Source organism: Hyla sarda, chromosome 9, assembly GCF_029499605.1.
Source record: "Hyla sarda isolate aHylSar1 chromosome 9, aHylSar1.hap1, whole genome shotgun sequence".
Lineage (NCBI taxonomy): Eukaryota > Metazoa > Chordata > Amphibia > Anura > Hylidae > Hyla > Hyla sarda.
The window spans coordinates 31345706-31354560 of NC_079197.1; the positions used below are offsets into that span (position 1 = coordinate 31345706).

General features: G+C 42.9%; 1 protein-coding gene and 1 long non-coding RNA gene across 2 annotated transcripts in view; both read right to left on the minus strand.

Annotated features, from left to right (window-relative positions):
• The window catches only part of LOC130291184 (uncharacterized), a 150602-nt gene extending 147583 nt beyond the window's left edge, over positions 1–3019 (minus strand). The window contains exon 1 of the mRNA XM_056539686.1: positions 2988–3019. The gene's annotated coding sequence lies outside the window, so the exon portion shown is untranslated. The remainder of the gene's footprint in view (positions 1–2987) is intronic.
• Positions 3020–7643: 4624 nt separating this feature from the next.
• On the minus strand, positions 7644–8410 carry LOC130291502 (uncharacterized). Its single transcript, XR_008847951.1, has 2 exons — positions 7984–8410; positions 7644–7898 (listed from the first exon to the last, which is right to left on the minus strand). It is a non-coding gene; the product is annotated as an uncharacterized LOC130291502 (long non-coding RNA).
• Positions 8411–8855: the final 445 nt, after the last annotated feature.

Genomic DNA, 8855 nt, shown 5'->3' on the forward strand with positions numbered 1-8855 from the left:
CTACTGCGCCCGCCGAACACTTTACATAGACATATGAGGTATTTCCTTACTCGAGAGAAATTGGTTTACAAATTTTGGGGGGATTCAAAGCATGGCTCTACAAGGACATGGGGGGGGGGGTATTTATCAATTGTGTCAGTTGAATGTTTGATTTTACCCTTTTTTTTCTACTTTGTTTATTCGTATCTGGGCCAAATTTATCATTTGGTGCACGACGATAGTAAGTTTGGCGCAAATGGTGGATTCAACAGCACACTGCGCCTTTTACATATTCTAACTTACCATAGTGATTTCTCATGTTTAAAATGTTATGGCGTTGATTTGCGCCTTTAAAAACAGCTTTGGCGCATATATGCGCCAAAAGAGCAATGGCGCAGATAGTAAATACCTTACTAAAGTTGAAATCACACATACCAATGCGTGATTGTAAGCCAGTCATAAAAGAACACAGGGGTTTAAATGCGCAAAGTTTTGGCAAAAAACCACTGCGCCAAAAAATTGCGCCAAATGTACACAAAAAAAAGGAGTAAAAACGTTAGTAAATACCCCCCATGGAGTGTAAAAAATGAAGATTTTGAATTTACTCCTCCACTTTGCTGCTATTCCTGTGAAACACCTAAAGGGTTAACAAACTTTCTGAATGTCAATTTGAATACTTTGAGAGGGTGCAGTTTCTAAAATGGGGTCATTTGTGGGGTATTTCTCACAAAAAAGGCCCCTCAAATCCACTTCAAACTTAACTGGTCTCTGAAAAATTCAGATTTTGAAATTTTTGTGAAAACTTTAAAAATTGCTGCTATAATTTGAAGTCCTCTAATGTGTTCAAAAAGTAAAAACATATCAACTGTATGATGCCGACATAAAGTAGACATCTTGTATTTGTGAATCAATACATAATTTATTTGGAATATCCATTTTCCTTACAATCAGAAAGTTGCAAAGTTAGAAAAATGCAACATTTTCTAAATTTACCACTATATTAAAGTAGAATATGTCATGAAAAAACTATATCAGAAACAGAATAAAAGGTAAAAGCATCTCAGAGTTATTAATGCATAAAGTGACAGTTGTTAGAATTGCAAAAAAGGGCTGAGTCCTTAAAGGGGTATTCCAGGAAAAAACTTTTTGATATATATCAACTGGCTCCAGAAAGTTAAACAGATTTGTAAATTACTTCTATTAAAAAATCTTAATCCTTTCAGTACTTATGAGCTTCTGAAGTTAAGGTTGTTCTTTTCTGTCTAAATCCTCTCTGATGACACCTGTCTCGGGAAACGCCCAGTTTAGAAGAGCTTTGCTATGGGGATTTGCTTCTAAACTGGGCGTTTCCCGAGACAGGTGTCATCAGAGAGGATTTAGACAGAAAAGAACAACCTTAACTTCAGAAGCTCATAAGTACTGAAAGGATTAAGATTTTTTAATAGAAGTAATTTAGTAGTGTTGAGCACAAATATTCGTAATGCAAATTTTTATCGCGAATATCATCAATTCGCGATTTCACAAATATTTAGAATATAGTGCTATATATTCGTAATGATGAATATTCGTTTTTTTTGTTTTTTTTTCACATGTGAATTTTTATGCAAAGTTTCACATGGAAAAAAAGAAGTGAATGAACATAGCGAATATGCAACTTTAGCGAGCATGGGATGAATTATCATCAATATATTCGCAAAATATTGCAAATTCGAATATGGCCCCTGCTGCTCATCACTAGTCATTAGTGTGAACTGTGCCCCAAAACCCCAATCTGTATACAGAGATTTATCCTACCTTAAAGAGGTATTCCAGGATATTTTTTTATTTGACTATGCTACAGGGGCTGTAAAGTTAGTGTAGTTCATAATATTGTGTCTGTGCCTGTGTGTGATGGTGGTCTCACAATTCTTCTGTGATTTTTGCCCCAATATTTATTTTTAAAGGGGTACTCTGCCCCTAGACATCCTATTTCCTATCCAAAGAATAAGGGATAAGATGTCTGATCACAGGGGTGCCACCGCTGGGGAACCTCGCAATCTCTGGGCCGGCAGCAGCGGCGTCCGGAAAATGGAAGCTTGGAGCTTCCCCGTTTGTGACGTCACACCATGCCCCCTCTATTCATGGCTATGGACCCTTGCGATTGAACATCTTATCCCCTATACTTTGGATAGAGGATAAGATTTTTTTGGTGGAGTACCCCTTTAACAGCATACAAAATTACTCATGTCTCGGGATTTCCCAGGTTACAGTGTGTCGAGACCTGACATCACTAGTCAGGTGATCAGAGGGAGTCTGTCCTGCTTCAATGGGTGGAGCGACTGCTGGGTGGGAGAGAGTTCATTTTGCAACAGCTGTATGCCCCCTGATTACAAAACACTGATATGTGGTGTCCCAGTATGGGATATGGTCCTACAGTCCCGTCAGGTTGAGTCCCTATATGTCCCCGGCAAATATACAGCAGTCAACAGGGTCTGTGGCGGATATTCCACAGTGGAAAATCTACTGTGAACAGGCAGCAGAGAGCCCACCCCCATTCAAACTCACTGCGAGAAACATGGTACGAGTTTGAAAACAAATCTGCTCATGTGAAGGCACCCTAAGGGAGAGTTCACACTGTGTATTTTCTGCTGCAGATTTGCTCTGGCAGATTTAGTTACCCATTGAAGTCACTAGACAGCAAAATCTGCAGCATAAATAAGGATGTGTGAACTGACCCTAAGGCTGAGCCTCTTACTTCTACAGAAGCTGCAGAGTTATAGCGGAACTGTATTTCACAAAGTAAAAGTTAAAGTACTACAACTCCCAGTGGGATCCATCTGTGCCCCCATAAGGCTCAAGGTTGGAACAGGCCGTACAGACACATTACAATGGGAGTTATAGTACTGTAGTTGTAGATCCTGAAAAAAAAATATAAAAAATAAAACCTCCTCCTTAATGTTCTTATCAGTCTGCTGCTCTGCCATCTCCCCTCCTTCCCCCTCCTTATCAGTCACAGTGTAAGTGCTTACAGGGGCTGCAGTCACTTAGTGTGGGATCAGGACGGCCAGGAGGTGGTTAATCTTCTCCCTTTGTGCTGAGTGTGCTGAGCTCCTGTGTGTGAGGGAGAAGTCTCCTCCAATCAGAGCTCAGCTGGCAGAGGGAAGGGGCGGAGTTATCTCTCTCCTCTCCATCTCTACATATCACAGCCCAGGGGGCTTAGATAAATACCAGTCATTGAATTGCTGGTATTTTTATATTAACCCCTTGGGGACTGAGCCCATTATGACCTAAGGAAGGGAGCATTTTTTGCAAATCTGACCACTGTCCCTTTAAGCATTAATAACTCTGGGATGCTTTTACTTATAAATTTGATTCTGAGAATGTTTTTTCGTGACATATTCTACTTTATGGTAGTGGTAAATTTTCGTCGATACTTGCATCATTTCTTGGTGAAAAATTAAAAAATTAGATGAAAAATTAGAAAATTTAGCATTTTTCTAACTTTGAAACTCTCTGCTTGTAAGGAAAATAGACATTCCAAATAAATTATATATTGATTCACAAATATAATATGTCTACTTTATATTTGCATCATAAAATTGACATGTTTTTACTTTTGGAAGACATCAGAGGGCTTCAAAGTATAGCCGTATTTTCCAATTTTTCACAAAAATTTTCAAAATCAGAATTTTTCAGGGACCAGTTCAGTTTTGAAGTGGATTTGAAGGGCCTTCAAATTAGAAAGACCCCACAAATGACCCAATTATAAAAACTGCACCCCTCAAAGAATCCAAAATGACATTCAGTAAGTTTGTTAACCCTTTAGGTGTTTCACAGGAATAGCAGCAAAGTGAAGGAGAAAATTCAAAATCTTCAGTTTTTGAATTTTTACAAGTGGTAATAGGAGAAAAAGCCCCCCAAAATATGTAACCCAATTTCTCTCGATTAAGGAAATACCTCATATGTGTATGTCAAGTGTTCGGCTGGTGCAGTAGAGGGCTCAGAAGGGAAGGAGCAACAATGGGATTTTGGAGAGTGAATTTTGCTGAAATGGTTTTTGGGGGGTATGTCACATTTAGAAAGCCCCTATGGTGCCAGAACAGCAGAAAACTCCACATGGCATACTATTTTGGAAACTAAACCCCTCAAGGCACGTAACAAGGGGTCCAGTGAGCCTTAACACCTCACAGGTGTTTGACGACTTTGCGTTAAAATCGGATGTGTAAATGAAAAAAAAAAATTTCACTAAAGTGCAGTTTTTTCCCCAAATTTACTATTTTTACAAAAGGTAACGGGAGAAAATGCCCCGCAAAATTTGTAACCCCATCTCTTCTGAGTATGGAAATACCCCATGTTAGAACGTAAAATGCTCTGCTGGCGCACTACAATTCTCAGAAGAGAAGTAGTGCCATTGAGCTTTTGGAAACAGAATTCGTTTGGAATGGTAGTCAGGGGCCATGTGCTTTTACAAAGCCCCCCGTGGGGCCAGAACAGTGGACCCCCCACATGTGACCCCATTTTGGAAACTACACCCCTCACAGAATTTAATAAGGGGTGCAGTGAGTATTTACACCCCACTGGCGTTTGACAGATCTTTGGAACAGTGGGCTGTGCAAATGAAAAATTAAATTTTTCATTTTCACGGACCACTGTTCCAAAAATCTGTAAGACACCTGTGGGACATAAATGCTCACTGCACCCCTTAATACATTACATGAGAGGTGTAGTTTTCAAAATGGGGTCACATGTGGGGGGGGGATCCATTGTTCTGGCACTATGGGGGCTTTGTAAACACACGTGGCCTTCAATTCCGGACAAATTTTCTCTTCAAAATCCCAATGGCGCTCCTTCTCTTCTGAGCATTGTAGTTCGCCAGCAGAGCACTTTACATCCACATATGGGGTATTTTCTTACTCAGAAGAAATGGGGTTACAAATTTTGTAGGACTTTTTTCCTATTTTCCCTTGTGAAAATGAAAAATTTAGGGTAACACGAGCATTTTAGTGAAAACATTTTTTTCATTTTCCCATCCAAATTTAATGAAAATTCGTCAACCTGTGCGGTATTAAGGCTCACTATACCCCTTGTCACGTTCCGTGAGGGGTGTAGTTTCCAAAATGGGGTCACATGTGGGTATTTATGTTTTTGCGTTTATGTCAGAACCGCTGTAAAATCAGCCACCCCTGTGCAAATCCCCAATTTAGGCCTCAAATGTACATGGTGCGCTCTCACTCCTGAGCCTTGTTGTGCGCCCGCAGAGCATTTTATGCCCACATATGGGGTATTTCTCAGGAGAAATTGTGTTACAAATTTTGGGGGTCTTTTTTTCCTCTTACTGCTTTTGAAAATAAAAAGTATGGGGCAACACCAGCATGTTAGTGTAAAATTTTTTTTTTTTACACTAATAGGCTGGTGTAGCCCCCAACTTTTCCTTTTCATAAGGGGTAAAAGGAGAAAAAGCCCCCAAAATTTGTTGTGCAATTTCTCCTGAGTACGGAAATACCCCATATGTGGCCCTAAACTGTTTCCTTGAAATATGACAGGGCTCTGAAGTGAGAGAGCGCCATGCACAATCGAGGACTAAATTACAGATTGCATAAGGGTGGACATAGGGGTATTCTACGCCAGTGATTCCCAAACAGAGTGCCTCCAGCTGTTGCTAAACTCCCAGCATTGGCTGTCCAGAAATGCTGGGAGTTGTTGTTTTGCAACAGCTGGAGGCTCCGTTTTGGAAACAATGCTGTACAATACGTTTTTCATTTTTATTGGGGGGACAGTGTAAGGGGGTTTACATGTAGTGTTTTACCCTTTATTATTTGTTAGTGTAGTGTAGTGTTTTTAGGGTACATTCGCACTGCTGTGTTATGGTGAGTTTCCCGCTAGGAGTTTGCGCTGCGGCGAAAAATTTGCCGCAGTCCAAACTTGAAGCAGGAAACTTACTGTAAACCTGCCTGTGTGAATGTACCCTGTACTTTTGCAACAGCTGGAGGCACACTGGTTGGAAAACCTTCAGTTAGGTTCTGTTACCTAACTCAGTATTTTCCAACCAGTGTGCCTCCAGCTGTTGCAAAACTACAACTCCCAGCATGTACTGACAGACTGTGCATGCTGGGAGTTGTACTTTTGCAACAGCTGGAGGCACACTGGTTGGAAAACCTTCATTTAGGTTCTGTTACCTAACTCAGTATTTTCCAACCAGTGTGCCTCCAGCTGTTGCAAAACTACAACTCCCAGCATGTACTGATCGCCGAAGGGCATGCTGGGAGATGTAGTTATGCAACAGCTGGAGGTACGCAACTACAACTCCCAGAATGCCGAGACAGCTGTTTGCTGTTTGGGCATGCTGGGATTTAGAGTTTTGCAACATCTGGAGGGCTACAGTTTATAGACCACTTAACAGTGATCTCCAAACTGTGACCCTCAAGATGTTGCAAAACTATAAATCCCAGCATGCCCAGACAGCAAAGAGCTGTTTGGGCATGCTAGGAGTTGTAGTTTTGCAATATCTGGAGGGATACAGTTTAGAGACCACTGTATAGTGGTCTCAAACTACAGTCCTCCAGCTGTTGCAAAACTACATATTCCAGCATGCCCAAACAGGTGTCTGGGCATGCTGGGAGTTGTAGTTTTGCAACATCTGGAGGGCTACAGGTTAGAGACCACTGTAGCCCTCCAGATGTTGCTAGGCAACTTACCGGCTTCCGTAGGATCCAGGGAGCCGTCCTCTTCTGCCACACGACGTTGCCGGCTCGCCGCCCACCGATCACTGTCGCCCACTGCCCCCGGATGGGTAAGTGGACTACGGCGCCGGTCCTCTGTCGTTTCCCCGTTCTGCCCCGCCTATTGTGGGTGGGCAGGACAGGGAAAACGAAAGTTAACCCCCCCCCCCGATCTGCTATTGGTGGTCGCTTCTAGACCACCAATAGAAGGGATAGGAGGGGTGGCACCCCTGCCACCTCTCTCCTATCCCTTCAGGGGGATCGTGGGTGTCTTAGACAACCGCGATCCCCTTTTATTCCAGGTCACCATAGACCTGTAATGACCCGGAATCGGCGCAAATCGCAAGTGTGAATCCACTTGCGATTTGCGCCGATCGCCGTTATGGGTGGGGGGGGGGGTGTCTGATGACCCCCCTGGGCATTTTGCGCGGGCTGCCTGCTGATCGATATCAGCAGTCACCCCGGTCCCCGCCCGGCGCACGGCGGGGACTGAAATTCCCCTATGGATACGCCCTTCGTCCTTAAGTACCAGGAACCAAAGGGCATATGCATACGCCCTGTATCAAAACCCCTGCAGGGTAAAAGTTGATCAGTTGCCCATAGCAACCAATCAGATCGCTTCTTTCATTCTTAACAAGACCTCTGTAAATTAAAATAAGTGATCTGATTGGTTGCTATGGGCAACTGGTCACCTTTTCCTCTCCACAGGTTTTGATCCCTGATTGTCTTCATATCTAGGATGAGAATCTTCTGACACAGGGAGTAGCCGACCATTTCTGGGCATAAGACATCAGAACTTGCTGGGTGCCCTACGGTTGCCTGGACAACTGTCCCCCCCAGCATCAGCCGCCTCTCCCCTCATCACATGGGGCAGATCGGGCAGTTTTGGACACTTCTGTCATCCACATTTTGCTAACATTATTTTTCACACACACAAATAAAATAAATGAGTCAAACAAGTCAAAGAACAGTTTAAACAAAGGGAACTTTATTTATTATTTACAAAAATGTTTGTGTAGGGATTTTATGTAACCTCCATCACTCACAAAGAGCGGACAGTAACTAACTCAGGACAGGAAAAACCTCCAGAGGGGAGGAAACCTGTAGGGAATCCATGGCTACTGTACTGCCCTTCCTCTGGGCATACTAAAGGAGGTTACCTCTAGAATTTGGGCCAATGTGTCCGTGTATGTGCTGCCCCACAGCCTGGAAGGTGTGCATCTAAGATAGGAAAAGAAAAGAGAGATTAGTTACATGTTTATTATAGAAATGCACATGGAACTGGACAAAAAGATGTGATACTTACCAGTCACAGGCGGGTATGAATGTGTATTCCTAGGTTCCTACAGTTTAGGCCCCTCACTGATGACAATGGGGATGACATCACATGTGTGACCTCACGGGAGTTCTATTTGAGTAGTGCAGCTTTCTGATTGGCTGAAAATCAAACAACTAGTAGTGTTGCTTTCTGATTGGCTGGAAATCCAAAAACCTTTTTAACATATTCTGCATGACTGATCTCAGGGATTTTTGTCAATTTTTATTAAAATGGCTCTACTCCCTGTGGGTGCATTATATTTGTTTCTCCTAACCAGACACTCAGTATTTGTAATATCATTTGGTGACCCTAACAGCCTGGGCCCATAGGTTTCTTACACAGATCACTGCGGCTCTGGCAGGCTCAATGGGGGAGATTCATCAAGACCTGTCCAGAGAAAAAGGTACCGAGTTGCCCATAGCAACCAATCAGATCACTTCTTTCATTTTTGAAAGGGCCTCTAAAAAATTTAAGAAGCGATCTGATTGGTTGTTATGGAAAACTCAGCAACTTCTCCTCTGGACAGGTTTTGATAAATCTCTCCCATTGAGCAGCGTTGGCTGCTGGGACGTCTGACGAGTGATGCCCCTGACGTTGCGGTGTGGAGAGGAAGAATATTATTCATCAGATGTCCCGGCAGCCAGCGCTGCTTATTGATTTAAAGTGGTTGTGGCTCCTGCTGCCAGTTCAAGATCAGGCAGCATAGGCCGAGATTGACTTACTGCATCAGTGATCCCCTGTGGCTGTCCAACAGTTGCAAAACTACAACTCCCAGCATGCCCTAACAGACGAAGGCTGTCTGGGTATACTGTGAGTTGTAGTTTTGCAACCGCTGGACAGACATCTGTCGGAAGGGGGAA